The sequence below is a fragment of the Panthera tigris genome, chromosome D2 (assembly GCF_018350195.1).
Source record: "Panthera tigris isolate Pti1 chromosome D2, P.tigris_Pti1_mat1.1, whole genome shotgun sequence".
Lineage (NCBI taxonomy): Eukaryota > Metazoa > Chordata > Mammalia > Carnivora > Felidae > Panthera > Panthera tigris.
Genome location: NC_056670.1, coordinates 17,017,417 through 17,034,932, shown reverse-complemented (window position 1 = coordinate 17,034,932; position 17,516 = coordinate 17,017,417).

Below are 17,516 nucleotides of genomic sequence, written 5' to 3'. Positions count from 1 at the left end.
CACTGTGCCTCACCTTCCACTAATTACCTAGTCACATTTCCGGATTTCAGGTATTCATTCATTAGCCTCTTTAAACAGAGGGCCTCTTTGGGAAAGTTACAAATTGCTGGTGTGGGGGACTAAGGGAGAGGAGAGGGTGGGAAACGTTTTGATCTTGGGTCACACCCTGGCATGAATTCCTTTAATTTCATGTGTCGCATTGCTGTCTGTCCTACAGGGCCTAGCAGAGGGGTAAGTTGTAGTCCTCAGGCACTCCTCAGGCACTCCTGGCTGCCTGAGGACAAAGGAAAGGAAAGAAAACAAATGGTTAACTGATAGAGATCACAGTCATACAGGATGTGAGTCTCTGTCAGTTTACAAATATCTTAGTAAATTACGAGAAAAAGGCAATCTTATCAATAGCCTAATCTCCAGAAGCCTCCAGACTCAGTTTCCTGGAGCCCCAACATCCCCTTCCCTTCCATAGTGATATTGGGAACAAAGGCAAGAAGAAAAAAACAGGTAAAATCCAATTTCCTTGCAACCTGCAGCCCATTGACAAATACTTCAGGCAAATACAGAGCATAACATTTCTCCCTACTGTCTTAATGTTAATAAGGCTTTGCTAGAGAGGAAAACAACCTTAGCTTGACAATAGCTAGGCTACCGGTAATCTGTGAGTCTTTAGCATATGAAAATCTCTTTGGAAACTTCCTTTTTGACTTTACCTCCCCCAGCCCCATAGTATATAAGGAGCCACTCTTCACAACTCCAGTGCACCTCTTTCTGCCCACGGGTCCTGTCCCCATGCCTTAATAAAATCACCTTTTTGCACCAAAGACATCTTCAAGAATTCTTTCTTGGCCATCAGCTCCGGACCCCCCACCATCACCCCCAATAGTTCGTCACCAGGTCATAAGGGGCAGCTCGGATGATGCCAACCCCCCAGTTTTAAAGGCAGGCTCTGTGTTCTGGCATATACTCAGTGAGGTGAACATATTGAAATAGGCCCCCCTTACATCAGAAATAACATCCCAGCGTGAACAGAAATTTCTATAGAATGTCTATGATGCTAAGACTTTATTTGTATAAACGCAAAACGTAATTATGTAAGAGCCCACCCAATGTTTTAACACCCTGGAAAATGTCAGTCAGTGCCTGCATATTCCGCCAATATAAGGTACCTTTTAAAGTTCATGCTTATAACAGGAATGAAGTAATAAATAACTTCTGAAAATACAGTTAACCCTTGAACAACGTGGGGGTTAGGCGCGCCAACCACAGCGAAAATCTGTGTATAACTTTTGATTCCTCCAAAACTTAATTACTATTGACTGCAGGCCATGCCAATAACATAAACAGTCAATGAACACATATTTTGTATGTTTATGTGTTCTATACTGTAGTCTTATAATAAAGCTAGAGAAAAGAAAATGTCATGAAAATCACAAAGAAGAGAAAATACATTTATAGTACTGTACTGTAGTTCTAGAAAAAAAAATCTGCATCTGAGTAGACTGGTGAAGTTCAAACCTGTGTTGTTCAAGGCTGACTGTATGGGGTTTTTTGGTTTTTTGGTTTGTTTGTTTTTTGGTTTTTTTTGCTCTTATTCAATTCTGAAACACTGGTATTCTGACTTGAAGCCAGAATGAGGACCGGCCATCTCCTATTCAGCTAAATCAACTTTTTTTTCATATCTGTTTGTTTTTGTTTTTGTTTTGTTATTCACAAGTTCCTGGAGGTCGGGGAATGCAGACGTTTAATCTAGGGCTTTATTCAGTAACCCACACCTCTTCTTAGATTTTGTAGGTCAAGGTCTGGGACCTGGGCCTTGCAACACAGACTTCAAAGTCACTGACATCTGACACCATTCACCAAGAGGCAGTCTCTTCCCTGCATTCTGTCCTTCCTCTAATCCAACCACTTCTTCATTCCCACCCTGAATTCCTACCCACTTGGCATGTGCTTTCTGGAACATCACAGAATCTTTCTGTGCTTTTCTTCATAGTTCTAAAACCTGAATAACTTAGGTTGTGGATAGAATAGAAGGAAGCTGAAAAGCACATTAAGTCTGATTGAGCTTTCTTTTTTTTTTTTTTTAAGTTTATTTAATTATTTTGAGAGAGACAGAGAGAGAGCATGCAGGAGGGGCAGAGAGAGAGAGAGAGAGAATCCCAAGCAGGCTCCATATTGTCAGTGTGGAGTCTGACTCAGGGCTTGAAGCCATGAACCATGAGATCATGACCTGAGCCAAAATCAAAATCAAGAGTGGGTCGCTTAACCAACTGAGCTACCCAGGCATCCCTGAGCTTTCTTTTTTGAGAATTTAATGACCTTAAATTCTGCCAGCCATTGAGAAGTGTACCTTCTTGTCCACAGTAGCTGTTTTCCCTTTGTGGCAGAACCTAAAATTAGAATACTTTGAGACCACTTGTGCAATGTATTTGGCAAAAACTTTAGCACATGTATTTAATTCTAGACTCTTTGATGTAGTTTTTTCTTTTTTTAAGTTGGTGCTTTATCACCTCAAAATGTTGACAAAGAAATAATTCACTGAAAATTAAAGCACACGGACATTCGTTTGAGCAATTAGAGTTGCAATTTGGGAGACACAGATTCAGGTAGCAACCTGACTTGTGCTCTGAAGAAGACAATGAGGGAGGCAGAATGGCACCTGAGTGGCTCGCTCGGTTTAGTGTCCAATTTCGGCTCAGGTCTCCCGGTTCGTGGGTTTGAGCCCCGCGTCGGGCTCTGTGCTGCCAGCTCGGAGCCTGGAGCCTGTTTCCAATTCTACGTCTCCCTCTCTCTCTGCCCCTCCCCCACTCACTCTCTGTCTCTGTCTCTCTCTCTCTCTCTCTCAAAAATAAATGAACATTAAAGGAAATTTATGGAAAAAAAGAGAGAGAGAAGAGACTCTGAGCTAGACTCGCTCCATGTTGAGGTCTCCTTTTACAAAGCCTGAAGTTCATGTAGTCTGGAATAAGGGCATGGCTTTTTTTTTTTTTTTTTTTTTAGGAAGTTTATTGAGGGAGGAAAAGGTATTTGGTTGTGTTTCTTTGAAGCTTTTGTTTAAATCCCACTTAGTGAGCATACAGTGTAACGTTAGTTTCAGGTGTACAATATAGTGATTCAACAACCCTTCCGTACATCACGTGGCGTTTGTCACAAGTGCGCTCCCTAATCCCTGCCACCTATTTAACCCATCCCCCACTTCTCTCCCCCTTCAACCTTCAGTATGTTCTCTGTAACTAAGAGTCTGTTTCTTGGTTTGCCTCTCTTTTGTTTTCCCTATAATCATTTGTTTCTTAAATTCCACGTATGAGTGAAATCATATGGTATTTGTCTTTCTCTGACTGACTTGTTTTGCTCTGTATAATACTCTCTGGCTCCATCCAGATTGTTCCAAATGGTAAGATTCCATTCTTTTTTATGGCTGAGTAACATTCCACTGTGTGTGTGTGTGTGTGTGTGTGTGTGTGTGTGTGTGTACATATCACATCTTCTTTATCCACTCATCAGTCCATGGGCATTTGGGCTGTTTCCATAATTTGGCTATTGTAGATAATGCTGGTCGACACAAAGTGGTACACACATCCCTTTGAATTAGTGTTTTTGTATTCTTTGGGTAAATACTGGTACAATTGCTGGATGATGGGGTAGTTCTATTTTTAAGGGTATTTGGTTTTTCGGTTTTTTTTTTTTTTTCAGTAAGCTCTATGCCCAATGTGGGGTATGAACACACAACCCCAAAATTAAGGATTGCGTGCTGTACTGACGCAGCCAGCCAGGTGCGCCTCCAGGCTTTTCTTGTAGCTGCTGTAGCACCCAGCACAATGCTAGGCACTTAGTGATCTAAAAATTCTTTGAAAAAAAATCATTACTTAAATATATCATCACTGTAAAAAAAAAGAAACGTAGACAATCTGGACGGACATTTGCATCTCCTGATGTATGTATCTTGGTCAGCTTCCCTACACGCTCACCTAATTGCTTATATACTTTCTAAAGTATACATTTTTATTTTTTCTAGTTTTTTTTTTATCTTTATTTCTGAGACAGAGAGAGACAGAGCATGAGTGGGGGAGGGGCAGAGAGAAAGGGAGACACAGAATCAGAAGCAGGCTCCAGGCTCCGAGCTGTCAGCACAGAGCCTGACGCGGGGCTCGAACTCACAAACCGAGAGATCGTGACCCGAGCCGAAGTCAGTCATTCAACCGACTGAGCCACCCAGGTGCCCCATACAGTATGCATTTGTAAATGTTAGCCTGTTAATTTACTCCTGATTATCAAGTATTACCAGTGTTGGGTTATTAGAAGCACACAATATCTAGTAAACTGTCATAGGTTTCCCATAATTTCACTTTTTTTTTGTTTCAGTTTCTCTTTCGGCATAGAAAGATTTATCAGACAGAATTGCTGCTTTGGGGAAATGATTTTCCTGAAATTTGCATGAGGATCGGTGAAAAAAATGACTCCATTATTTGGTCTTAATTTTCTTAACACTTTTTCATTCGCAAAGCTACTGGAATATAGCTAGTTTAAAAAACTTATTTGATGTGTGTTCACTTAAATTGGGCTTGACTTTGAACAAGGGAGGTGAGGTTGGCGAGGCGCAGGGAGAGTGCTGGTCAGTTAGAAGGGGGGGTGCTTTGGGGATCAAAAGGTAGAGAGGCCGGAACACCGGTTTTCGTACCAGGCTGGGGAGGGTTTCAAAGTGCATGCTGTGACGTTTGGATTCTGTCTCTTATGTAATGGGAAGCTATTGAGCGCTTTAGTTATTTATGTTTTTTTATTTTAAGTGTTTATTTTAATTATATTGAGCGCTTCAAAGGACTAAAACCTGAGCTTTGGAGGGATCAGTCAGGGGGCGCCTGGATGGCTGAGTCAGTTGAGCGTCCCACTCTTGATTTCCGCTCAGGTGAGCTCCCAGCCAGCGTCCTGGGATCAAGCCCTGCATCAGGGTCTGTGCTGAGGGTGGAGCCTGCTTGAGATTCTTTCTCCCTCTCCCTCCGCCCCTCTCCCCTGCTCTCTCTCTCTCTAATTTTTTTTTAAAGGTTCTTAAACAAAACAAAGATCATTCAGGCACTTCCACGTCCAATAGGTTGGAGGGAGATACAGAGCTTAGAGGCAGGGAGAGTAGTTGAGAGGTTAACACATCTTTGAATCGAGAGGCAAGGAAGGTCCCAACTAGGTGGCAGAAAGCAAGGGATAGGAAAAAGAAATAAAAATAACCAACGCTTGGTTCGTTGTAAAGCACTTTCTCATGTGAGCCAAGAAATCCCTGGGAGGTACTTCCCAGAGTTCCCTCTAAGGAATGAGGGAGAAAGGGGTTCATCAAAGGTATTTGCTTAGCTAATAAGCAGTGGGACCTCCCCGCGGGGCCACTGTCTTCTTACTGGGGAGGTGCCTGAGGCAGAATCCAGGGAGCTATTTGGTTGTGGAAGGGCCGGGAGGGTCTGCACTAACGAGTGATGGTCACAATACCTAGAAGAGGTACATCACAGGGAGAGCAAGCCCAACCAGGACTTAGAAACCCTGTCATTCAATACTAGCCCTTTGAAGTTACAGAGAACGGCCAAGGAGAGTGCAGAAACCTAGAAAGTGCAGCAAGTGAATTACAGCATTTGGGAAGGACCTGCCACAAGTTGGCTTTTCTGGAGTGCAAGGTGAAGTGCCTCGCCCAGGAGGCTTCCCCAGACGATAAAATGCCCCTTGGGAGAGGAGAAGAAGGATCGCAAGAGTTTTCAGCAGTAACTGAACCTAGTGGAAGAGAACGGAAAAGTGGGGTAGAGGAATAGAGTGGTAGACGTGAAAAATCAAGGCAAAAGGAGACTGTGAAATTAGAACGGGCAAGCTGGTGGGATGCTGGAGTTAATATCACTCATTCCTCCCTCCCTCCCTCCCTCTCTCCCTCCCTCCCTTCCTCCCTCTCCCTCCCCCTCCTCTCTCCCTCCCTTACTCTCCCTCCTTCTCTCCTTCCCTCTCGCCCTCTCTCCTTCCTTTCTTCTATTTTAATCTATTTTGCACCTGGCAAGGAGCCAGGCTCAAAGACACAAATAAATTCCTCTGACATAATGAATGAAATGCATTGAAGAACATGGCAGTTATTTTCGCGAATGGAGTACGAGCCTCTCCTTAAAATCTGAGATGATTGGGGGGACTACACTTGGTCACGCATTCACACTTCAGACCCTTCTGATTTTTAGAAATAATATTCCTCCCTGGCGGCTTCTAATTTAAAAAAGCCCCTTTCCTGCTCACTTATCTCCACCAAAGTCCCTACTTAGTCAAAATATGCCTTCCCAACAGTTCAAACCCTGGTTACACCCTGCTCGCTGAGGTTGTCTGGATGGCTATTTTCACTCCCATTGAATGGCTAACACACTCCTCTGAGATACCCTTTCCGTGGGGATAACATCCTTAGGCCCTACAGCTGGTCGTCTGTGAAGATATGGTTTTGAATTACTTTGCCCCCTTAATCACTCTCTGCCAGACACGGAGCACTTTGTCTGTGTTTTTCTTAAAAGGTAGTGTCCCTCTGTGAGTGAAAGCTTCCAGATGTGTTGGGCGAGTTCTAAATAGCTCTGGAGTGTTTCCTTCATTTTACTGTTAGCCTCCTTTGTTTGAAGCTTAAAATCAAAGTCGGAGTTGACACATCACATTTCTGAAAAATAGTGACCTCATCATGCATCTCAACTTACATTTTAACTCCTTTTCAAATAAGTTGCAAAGAGAGTCTGTCCCCGTAAGTGTTAGCATTAAGAAAAGATAAACGAGTATATGTTTATTTAGGCAGAGGACGTTTCTGGAAGGACATGTACCAAAGCAGGAGTGGGAAAAGGGGGATTCTGAGAGGGGGATTTTTAACCTTTTGCTTTACACTCTTTTGTACTGTTTGCATCGTACATGAAATATTTAATAAAATAAAAAGTATAATCATAATTTTATTCTTAACTATATTTTGTCAATGAATAATCACATGACTCTTTTTGTATGGGCTACGGTGAATCTGAAAGCTTATTTTTGTGTAGGTGGATTTTTTAAAATTTTTTTAAAAATTAGTTATTTTTTAAAAATTTATTTAAGTAATCTCTACACCCAACACGGGGCTCAAACTCACAACCCTGAGATGAAGACTTGCACTCTCCACCAACTGAGCCAGCCAGGCCACCCCTGTGTGGCTGGACTTTTTAACCCAAATGCAACACTTCAACTAATCTATATTAGATTTCATTTTATTTTATTCAGCCTATGGAATCCCATCTGGGAAAACCCTTTTGAATCTTGATTTTTTTTTAATGTGTCTTTATTTTTGAGGAGGTGGCGGGGGAGGGGGGGCATTGAGTGGCAGAAGGACAGAGAAAAAGGGAGACAGAGCAGGCTCCATGCTGACGGCAGAGAACCCGATGTAGGGCTCGGACTCAGGAACTGCAAAATCGTGACCTGAGCCAAAGTCCAACACTTACCCGACTGAGCCACCCAGGCGCCCCTTGGATCTTGATTTTTCAATCTAACTTAAAGACCTAGCTTTCCCCGAGTTACCTCATCTGCCAAATTAATAAAAATACCATTTATGGTAATGATAATGGCAGTAAAACCTAACATTTTGAAGGGCTTAATATGTTCTGTGTACTGGGGTAAGCATTTTACAGGCGGGATCTAATTTACTCTCCACAAAGGTCCTTTGAGGTTGGTGTAATTATCCCCATTTATGGATGACGAAACCCAAGTTAAGAGAAGAAAATTAACTTGCTCATATTCACGCGTGTATATCTTGGTGGAGCCAAGATTTGCAATTAAGCTCTCTCTGACTCAGACCAAGTGTTCTTTTTTTTTTTTTTAATTGTGATGAAAAATACATAATGTGAATCCACCCTCTTTTTTTTTTTTTAAAGCGTCTTTAAACCACAGGGTTCTGTTAGCTTCACACGTACGATACAATGATTCGACAATTCTACGCATTTCTCAGTGCTCCTCTGAAGTCCATCCTTGTAACAAGCGTTTAAGGGCACGATACAGTATTGTTGGCTATGTGCGCATTACACAGCGGCTGTTCTTAATCGCTGTAGTATCCACACCGTCAATGAAAGCGATGAATAGAACAGGGTCAAGGACGGAAACTTGTGCCTCTAGAGACCCTCCTCCTCCTCCAGTGAGACAGCAGTGTGTTGACTCCCAGTGTTTGTGTACATTTTACTGTCACTCAACTGTGCGCGGTAGCAGGCCCTAGGAGGACTTAAAGCCAATATGAAAGTCCACCATGAAAGCCACTCGCCCCGAAGGGCTACTGATCACCTGAAATGTGGCTAGTCCAAAGTGAGGTGTGCCGTAGGTATAAAATGCACACCGGACTCCAAAGACAGTATGAAATGAAGAACTTAAGACATCTCAGCGACAGTTGGTCACGTTGATTGCATGTTAGAGAGGTAATATTTGAGGTATATTTGGTTAAAGAAAATATATCATTAAAAATTAATCTCACCTGTTTATTTTAATATGTGGCTACTAGAAAATTTGTAATTACAGACGAGGCTGGCATTTGTGGCTCACATTATTTTTCTGTTGGCCAACACTGGCCTAAAACTGGTCCTGGGCTCCCAAGGGCTTACAATTCATACATACATACATGAAAAGGTTAAAAACAATAACAAGCATTATATTATGAATATAAGTACCAAGCCAGAGTGCTACAGGCTCCAGGAGTTCGCAAAGGGGGGACCCTCACTAGAAAAGGGCCGAGGGGAGGGAGTTGAACTTTTCTGGACCTTTAAGGAGAAACAGAGGCTGGTTTTCCAGGACAGGGGCCACCATGAGGCACAACGTGGAGATGGGCAGTGGGCCTGTGAGCAATAGTGAAGATGATGATCTGAACAGAGCAGGTAATAAAGCCGGGGACCCTGCAGAGACCAGGTGGGATCATTAACTGTGAAGTAAGTGATAGGGTCCTTGGACTTGTTTTTCAACAGAGAGGAAGCATGGATATTCGTGCAGGAATGATGAAATCTGTGGTGTGTTTTTCCCCCAGATCTCACATATTCATCACTGAACCAAACGACTACTATGGAGAAGCGTAGAAACAAAGAGAAAAATCTTCCTAAGAAAACATGGCCAATTGTCCAGAGATGGTGATGCTTTCCACTTCATACGGTAAGACGCTAGTGACCTTGACATGGCACAAATATGTGTGCATCTCAGGACGCCTGGATGGCTCAGTTAGTTAAGCGTCCAACTTCAGCTCAGGTCATGACTTCACAGTTCATGGGTTCAAACCCTACATTGGGCTCTGTGCTGGCAGCTTGGGATTCTCTCTCTTCTGCCCCTTTCTCTCTCTCTCTCTCTCTCTCTCTCTCTCTCTCTCTCAAAATAAATAAACTTAAACAAGAAAAAAACAAATACAGGTGCATCTCATGTGGGATTCCTTATAGACCCAGCTTGGTTCTTCTCCACTGTCTCTTCTTGTAGTTGGACCTGATTCTATTACCAGTTTTTTGGGACAATTCTGCTTTTGTTTCTTGGCCAGGAATCTCACGATCCTGAAAAGTCTTGTGAGAAGCCCCAGGGAACAGAGTCAACCGCACACACCACGGTGGTGGAGAAAGGGAGAGAAGGAAATCTGGCTTTGAGCCCTGACAAGGCAGAGGTACAGGATGGATTAGTGGGGGAGAGGGGAGGAGCTGAGCCACTGAAAGAAGGAAAGAACAATTAAGAAGCTAATGTTTTGGTCCATGCAGAGGTTAAAGCTGGCCCCTAGACCAAGGGCCTGGCTGTGAGTCTAGAGTGGAGAGGAGGTATATGGGACATGATTAAAAAATAATAATAATAACCAAAACAACCAAGCTGGGACCTGTAGTGCTTGGTGACTTTCTGTGTGGAGTTGAGAATTAGCCTCAGAGGCTATGTATGCACCCTTTCTTTTTTTAGCCTGAATAAATGAGAGTTGAGAGAATAACTTATCGCAGTCAGTGGGACTGTCACACACAATAAACGCCGTTCAGCTGACATGGTTCAAGTTGAAACAAGCCATTCAAAAGCTCCCTTGATAACGGCCAGCATTTCCAAGAATCCTTTGGTGGGAACACTTATTTGCAGATAACAGCTTAACTGAAACCAAAAAGCATGGGGTTTCCCCATGTGGCATTGCTCGGTCTTTAAATGAATATCAGATAATGGGGTTAAAACTCACCGCACAAGAGAGTGGAGGAAGGACCAAAAGCTCTCAGTACACACTGGCCGGGAATCCGCACAAAGAGCAAAGGGGAATCGGAATGTAAATAGAATGGGAGCATCAGACAGAATTTCGACAAAGTCATCAGTATCCGACGCAGCAGAGTGCAAGCCAACTGGGCTTTATTCAACTCTACAAGTTAACCAAACCGAATGACAATGAGTGGTATGGTCCTTTTCTTATCCTTCTGGTGGGTAGTACCAGAGCTTAATCGCCAGTTAAATAGATTTATGCACTCACTGCAGGCCAGTTTATTAAGAGTAAATTGAAAATAACTTTTAAAATAATGGCCCACCTGTCATCTATCCCAGATGCCATGATCCACCATTGTTCATTTGTTTTTTCACTTCGTGGGTTTGTTCACTTATTTTTTTTTTCAAATGTGCTATTTATTAAACACCTACCATGTGCCAGCCACTGTGTTAGGTGGTAAGAATATAAGCAAATGGTTTTTTCGCCCAAGAATCACCAGAGACTGGCATATAAACTCAGAAGTTAAATAGAAATACCGGGTCCTGCGATTGAAGAGGAAACCAAGTTCCCGGGGGGCAATGGTAAGTCATTGAAGGCTTGGTGGGGGGAGGGAGGTGACGTGATTGAGTGTTAGGGTTCATCCTCACTATTCACGGGTTCTGTATTTGTGGATTCCGGATGTGCGAATTTGCCTACTTGCTGAAATTCATTTGTGACCTCAAAATCAACACTTGTGGCACCTCCATAGTCATTTGTGGGCATGTACAGAGAGCTGAAAATTTTGAGTCTCTCAGTGCACAGGCTCTCAGCTGAGGTCAAACAGGATGCTCTGTCTTCCTGTTTTAGGTCACACTGTAAACCAGTGTCCCTTTTGTGGTCTATTTAGTGCCGTGTAGTTTGCATTTCTTTTGGTTTCTGTTGGTGATTGCATTGTTTAACACAGCCCCCAAGCTCCGTGCTGAAATGTTGTCTAGCGTTCCTAATGCAAGAAGGCTGTGATGTGCTGTATGGAGAAAATACTTGCGTTAGATGAGGTCCATTCGGGCACGAGTAGCAGTGCTGGTGAGTTCAATGTTAATGAATCAGTGATATATATATCAAATAAGGCATCTTTGAACAGAAACACCCATAAACCAAGGCTATGCATTAACAGGTTGAGGAAAATGTTGTGACCAAAAGACTCTCAGGAACCCGATCCTGTATCTCCCCTTAGAAGGAATGGTTCAGGGGCACCGAGGTGGCTCAGTCGGTTAAGCACCTGACTTTGCCTCAGGTCATGATCTCATGGTTCATGAGTTCTCTCTGTGTGGACAGCTTCGAGCCTGGAACCTACTTCTGATTCCATGTCTCCCTCTCTCTCTGTCCTCCCCTGCTTGCACTCTGTCTGTCTGTCTCTCTCTCCAAAATAGATGAACGTTAAAAAAAAAAAATGTTTGAAGAATTAAAAAAAACAAGGAACGGTTCAGCATTCACTAATTCAGCGTCCGCGGCAACCTCATAGAACATAATGAATAACAAATATTGGATGTGTTTTGGAAAGATCCCTGTGGCAGCGTTGTCGTCAATGGATTTGAGCGTTTTCTGCTTGCCATCCTTGAATCTAGTTAGACTATCATAACAGTTCATTTGATAAGATGAGGGCCTAGAGCAAGAGAGTAGCAAGAATGAAGATTCATTCATTCATTCGGTAACTATCTCTTGAGCACCTATTCTATGGGGGATATAGCTGAGCACAAGGCAGGCAAAACCACTGAATCATGAAGCTCACTTGGGAGGGTGAAAAGAAGGGGTCTGACTGACAGATATCAGTGAGGGATCAGGTATGAGAGAAGAGAGAGAAGAGGTCCAGGGTGAGCCCGGATTTCTGTTTCGGGCAGCAGGGTGAATGGTGCTGATTCTCTTGAGGAGAAGGAAGGTAAGGAGGACACAATGGAGAAGTCAGTTGGGTACATGTCGAGTTTTTTTGAGGTAATGGGGGAAGGTCCAATCAGAAGTCCAGTGGCTGGGGGGTGTGGGGGGGGGCTAGGTGACTTAGTCGGTTGAGCATCTGACTCTTGATTTCAGCTCAGGTCATGATCTCACAGTCGTGAGATCGAGCCTTGCATCAGGCTCGCGCTGACAGCATAGAGCCCGCTTGGGATTCTCTCTCTCCCCCCCTCTCTCTCTGTGCCTCCCGCATGCTCTCTCTCTCTCTGAAAATAAATAAATAAACTTAAAAAACAAAGTCCAGTGGCAGGTAAATATACGGGCTTGGAGGCGGAGAAAGCAGTCTCTTCTCTTGCCCCTCCCAAGATGGACTCCAAGCAAAACTATGAAGTACAAAAAGACCTCTCAGAGCTTTCCTGATTCTTGGAACCCACTGGAGGATAACTGCAGAGGCTCTGGACCTCTAGGTGTAAATCTATCTTTTAAACTAATGCTTTTGGGGAAACGAGTGGCTGGGGGAGTTGAATTTATTAATTGTTTGTATACGCACCTCATCTCCTCCGCCAGTTTTCAGCTGCTTGGTGGTAGAAGTTGTGCTTTGCTCCTGATTGGAATCATCCTCAGCGTCTGGCGCAGTGCAAAGGACTCAGTAGCTGGTGGAAAAAAATGTGTAGAATCAATCCTAAAAGTGGGGAGTTGAAAGTCGAGAAGAAGGAAGGGTGATGTCAGGGCAGGTGGTACGGTGAGAGATATCGCTTAAATTGTACGTTCTAGGTCACTACTGATTTTTATTTTTACCAGGAAGCAGGGACTTTGACATCTTGTTCCCTCCTGTAGCCCCGGGGCCAAATGAAAACCTGGCATAGAGTGGGCATTCGGTAATTCTCGGCTGAATCAGTTCTCCCTCCATTTTGCTCTATAACTTAACCACTGGTGTTATAAGAGATACAAAGAGCACTATGTGTCCATTCCGCGGTCACCAAATTTCTAATCCAGAGTGGGAACAGTCTCTTTTAGGGAATGAAGGCTCTAGCTTCCAAAATTTAAGGACTTTCTGACTGTGGCCATATGGGGGTCACTGGTTCCAGAGTTGCTCTCCAGCCTTGAACAGCTGGCAAACTGAACAAACCCTAGGAACCAGATGGTTTCAGATCTTAGGCAACAGGCGACAGATGACTGGTCCCTGAGAGAGAGAGAGCAATCCCAGATAGGGAGAGTCCTATAATTTCCCTGGTTTTCTGTCCGGAGGCACTTTCCAGAAGCCAGGTGGGATGGGAGGTGGAGACGCCGGAGAAGTCAGGATGGACATTTGGAGAGACAGAGGCAGCTGGTACGGGCAGGACACTGGAGAGGAGAGAGCTGTGCAGAGTCGTCCCCAAATCAACAAGGGGCGACCTTGAAGTCAGCTGAACACTCAGCTGTGCGTGCATGGGATGTGACACCAAAGAGCCACTACAAGGGGCTGTCTGCTGAACTGTTGCCGGGACCGCCACGGGGCTAGGAGACGCTGTGTTCCCACCGGCCAGAGGGGACAGACGCTCTTGAACCTGTACATCCGGTGCAGAAACTGGAGGCTCGCTTCTTAGCTGTAGGACTCTACTACTAGCTTTACATTAAGACATTTGCTGTATTTTAATTAACCAAATTTCCAAGAACTGGCTTTGTCCTTAGGACCAAGAAAAGTCTTATTTTCCTGTTTCTATTTTTCTTTATTTTTAAAAAATTTTTTTAAAGTAAACTCTACGCCCAACATGGGGCTCGAACTCACAACCCTGAGATCTAGAGTCACCTTCTCTGTCCAGCGAGCCAGCCAGGTGCCCCCTATTTCTGTTTTTCTTAGTGTTTAAATATAGAGCTTAACTATTTTCTACGTGCTCAGATCCCCCAGCAACACCCTGACACCATCGGTATGAAACTTACAAGTTAGAAATTTGTGCATTTTATTAGGAAACGGTATAAAATTAGAGCAACATCAAAAGAAGGTTAATTTTTATTTGTACTCATGCAGCTCTGCATCCTTTCATTTTAAAATCAATGACATTTGGGGCGCCTGGCTGTCTTGGTCAGCAGAGCATATGACTCTTGATCTCAGGGCTGCGAGTTTGAGCCCCACGTTGGGCGTGGAGCCTACTTGAAAAAGAAAACGGAAAACAGAAAACATATATGACATTTAACAAAAATTAAAGGAAATTAAACGCTATTTTTAAAAAAGTGTTTATTTATTTTGAGAGAGTGTGCGCATTCGTGTGCGAGTGGGAGATGGGCAGAGAGAGAGAGAGAGAGAGAGAGGGAGAGAGAATCCCAAGCAGGCTCATGCCATCGGCTTAGAGACCGATGCAGGGTTTGATCCCACAAACTGGGAGATCCTGATCTGAGCCCAAATTAAAAGCCAGACACCCAACTGACTGTGCCCCACAGGCGCCCCTTAAAAGTTATTCTTTAAAGTATAAATTATATAACAGAGAGAAGAAAACATGTGGGAGAAACGAAAAGTTGGCCTATAATCCTGTCGCTCGCAGATAACCATTCTTTGTACTGTGTCTTTTTAAAGAACACTTTCTCATACATTATCTTGTTTGGTCATCACAACAACCGATTAGGCACACAGAGTGCATATTATCCCCAGTTTATGGATGTCATTAAGTGGCTTGCCTAAGGACCCACGGCTTAATGGCCAGGAAGCCAGATCTGGGCTCAGATATTCCGACTGTAGATGCTTCTAGGCTCTGGGACCTGTGCTTCCCAAGGCACTATTCCCCAGCCTTCACTTAGCCTTTCCAATAAAGTAGAAAAGAGGCCACGAAAACAGTTCAACTGTAACTATCAAATACACATTTTAGGCTTAAAGAGTTAAGAGGCACCTTTTGGGAAAACAAAGGGAAACGTATTCAAAAGAAGTCATCTTTCCTTGAGTCAAAGGAAGAAGCTGGGTTTCATTTTACTTTTGGATAGAAGATTTTTTTTTTTTAACATTTATTTATTATTCAAAGACAGAGCGTGAGCAGGGGAGGGGCAGAGAGAGAGGGAGACACAGAATCCGAAGCAGGCTCCAGGCTCTGAGCGGTCAGCACAGAGCCTGACGCGGGGCTCGAACTCACAAACCGTGAGATCATGATCTGAGCCAAAGTCGGATCCTTAAGCGACTGAGGCACCCAGGTGCCCCTTGGGTAGAAGATTTTAAGATAAAGAGGAGGGCTTCCTAGTTTCTATGCCACACTCTGACCAAGTAGATTTCCAGTGGGTGAGAGAGCAAGGTGGCCCAGATCAAGATTTATACTGAGATAATTTCAGGATGCATAAGGAAGTAGGGGAAGGGGACATCTGAAATTTAAATTGTCATTTTGTGACTCTAAGAAGAATAAAGCATTCTCCTATTTCCTAAATCCGCTATTTTTTAAAAAATTTTTTTATTTGACGTTTATTTATTTTTGAGACATAGAGAGACAGAGCATGAACGGGGGAGGGTCAGAGAGAGAGGGAGACACAGAATCTGAAACAGGCTCCAAGCTGTCAGCACAGAGCCCGATGCGGCGCTCAAACTCACGGACTGTGAGATCATGACCCGAGCCGAAGTCGGTCGCCCAACCGACTGAGCCACCCAGGCGCCCCTTCCGCAATTTTTTTAAAACAGGATTCTTCAGCGAGTCTGCCCTTCTTCGAATGATTCTTCCAGTTGTATTTTGGTCTTCCTTGCCTTTTAAAGCAGCATGGGAAATTCTATGCAGCCTAGCTCCTTCCCAGACGTTGGCTTGTCCTTTTAGGTACTCAGAACCTAAAACCCTTTCTCGAATTACAAGGTTACCCTTCTAGCCAGAGGGAGTTAGTAGCGGAGTCAATCAAATGCACACAGGAGACAAAAAGTTTTGTCTTCGGCTTCCTCCTCACCCTGTTTGCAATCCCTGTTTTAAGAGAAATTTTCTGCTTAACCAGAAAACAAGCCAACAGGCAAATGGCCATCAGCTTTGCACTAGGTCAGATGTTTACACCTGAAGAGGGACACGGGGTAGATCACCAATACTTGGACGAGAGGGCCATCTCCACCCTGGTTCAGGGTCCCCATGCCTCGTTCTGCTCTTCTTCCACTGGGTTCCCATTCCTAAATGGGGTTTCTGTTGAGGGTAGGAGGACTCTCTGTTTCCAAAGCATTCCAAAATTATGAACTCCCCAAAATGCATATTTACTCTCCGTGTGTATATTTAACTTTCTTATCTGGAGCTACCTGGAAAGCCCTGGTGAGCACAGTGAATTTTGCCATCTGGGCGGATTTTGCCTCTGCCAAGAGAGCATGTTCTAGAGGCTAAGTGAGTTTGTTACAAGATTATTTTCCTGCCTCAGTCTGAAGATATTGTCCACCAACCCGTAGGATTAAGTTTGTGCTTTTCTTTTTATTTCAAAAGATTTTTTTACGTTTATGTATTTATCTTTGAGAGAGAGAGAGAATGGGGGAGGGGCAGAGAGAGAAAGGGATAGAGAGAATCCCAAGCAGGCTCTGCACTGTCAGCGCAGAGCCTGATGTGGGGCTCAAACTCACGAACCTTGAGATCGTGACCTGAACCAAAATTCAGTCAGACACTTAAGTGACTGAGCTACCCAGGCACCCCGAGTCTGCGTTTTTCTAAAGTTTCTGACACATCATTCATGAACAGAGGTCAGATCGTTATGAATTTCCTCTTCTTCAAGTAATAGAAGAAGAATACCAAGGTTCTAGGTATTATAGTGATGAGTAGGGATATGTACGGGAGGAAGTAACAGGATTTCATAGGAGAAATGTTGTATATCTTCAATGTGTAACAAAGATCATCCAGCAGAGGAAGCCAGCACATTTAAAGACCCTAAAACCAGGTTGGCAGAACAAACCTGGAAGACTTAGGCTTCCCAATTGTAAAATCTACTACAAATCTCCACAAGACAAAATACGGTGGGACTGGTGTAGAGACAGACATATGGACCAATGAAAGAGAATGGAGAAGGCACAAATAAACCCTCATGTCCACGGTCAACTGACTTTTCCACAAGGGTGCCAAGACCATTCAAGAAGGAAAGCACAGTCTCCTCAGCGAGTGGTGCTGGGAAAATGGGACATCCACATGCAACATCCATGTGTGCTCCCTTGTGCCGTATACAAGAATTAACTCGCAGTGGATCAAGGACAGCAATAAATGGGTCAAAGACTTAAATGGAAGAGATAAAACTAGAAAACTCTTAGAAGAAAACAGAGGGGAAACCTTCATGACCTTGGATCTGGCGATGCGTTCTCCGGTACGACACCAAAAAGCATAGGCGACAAAGACAAAATAAATTGGAATTTGTTAAAACTGAAAACTTTTGTTTTCAAGCAACACCATCAAGAGAATTAAAAGACAACCCACAGAATAGGAGAAAATATTTGCAAACTATCCATCTGACAAGGCTT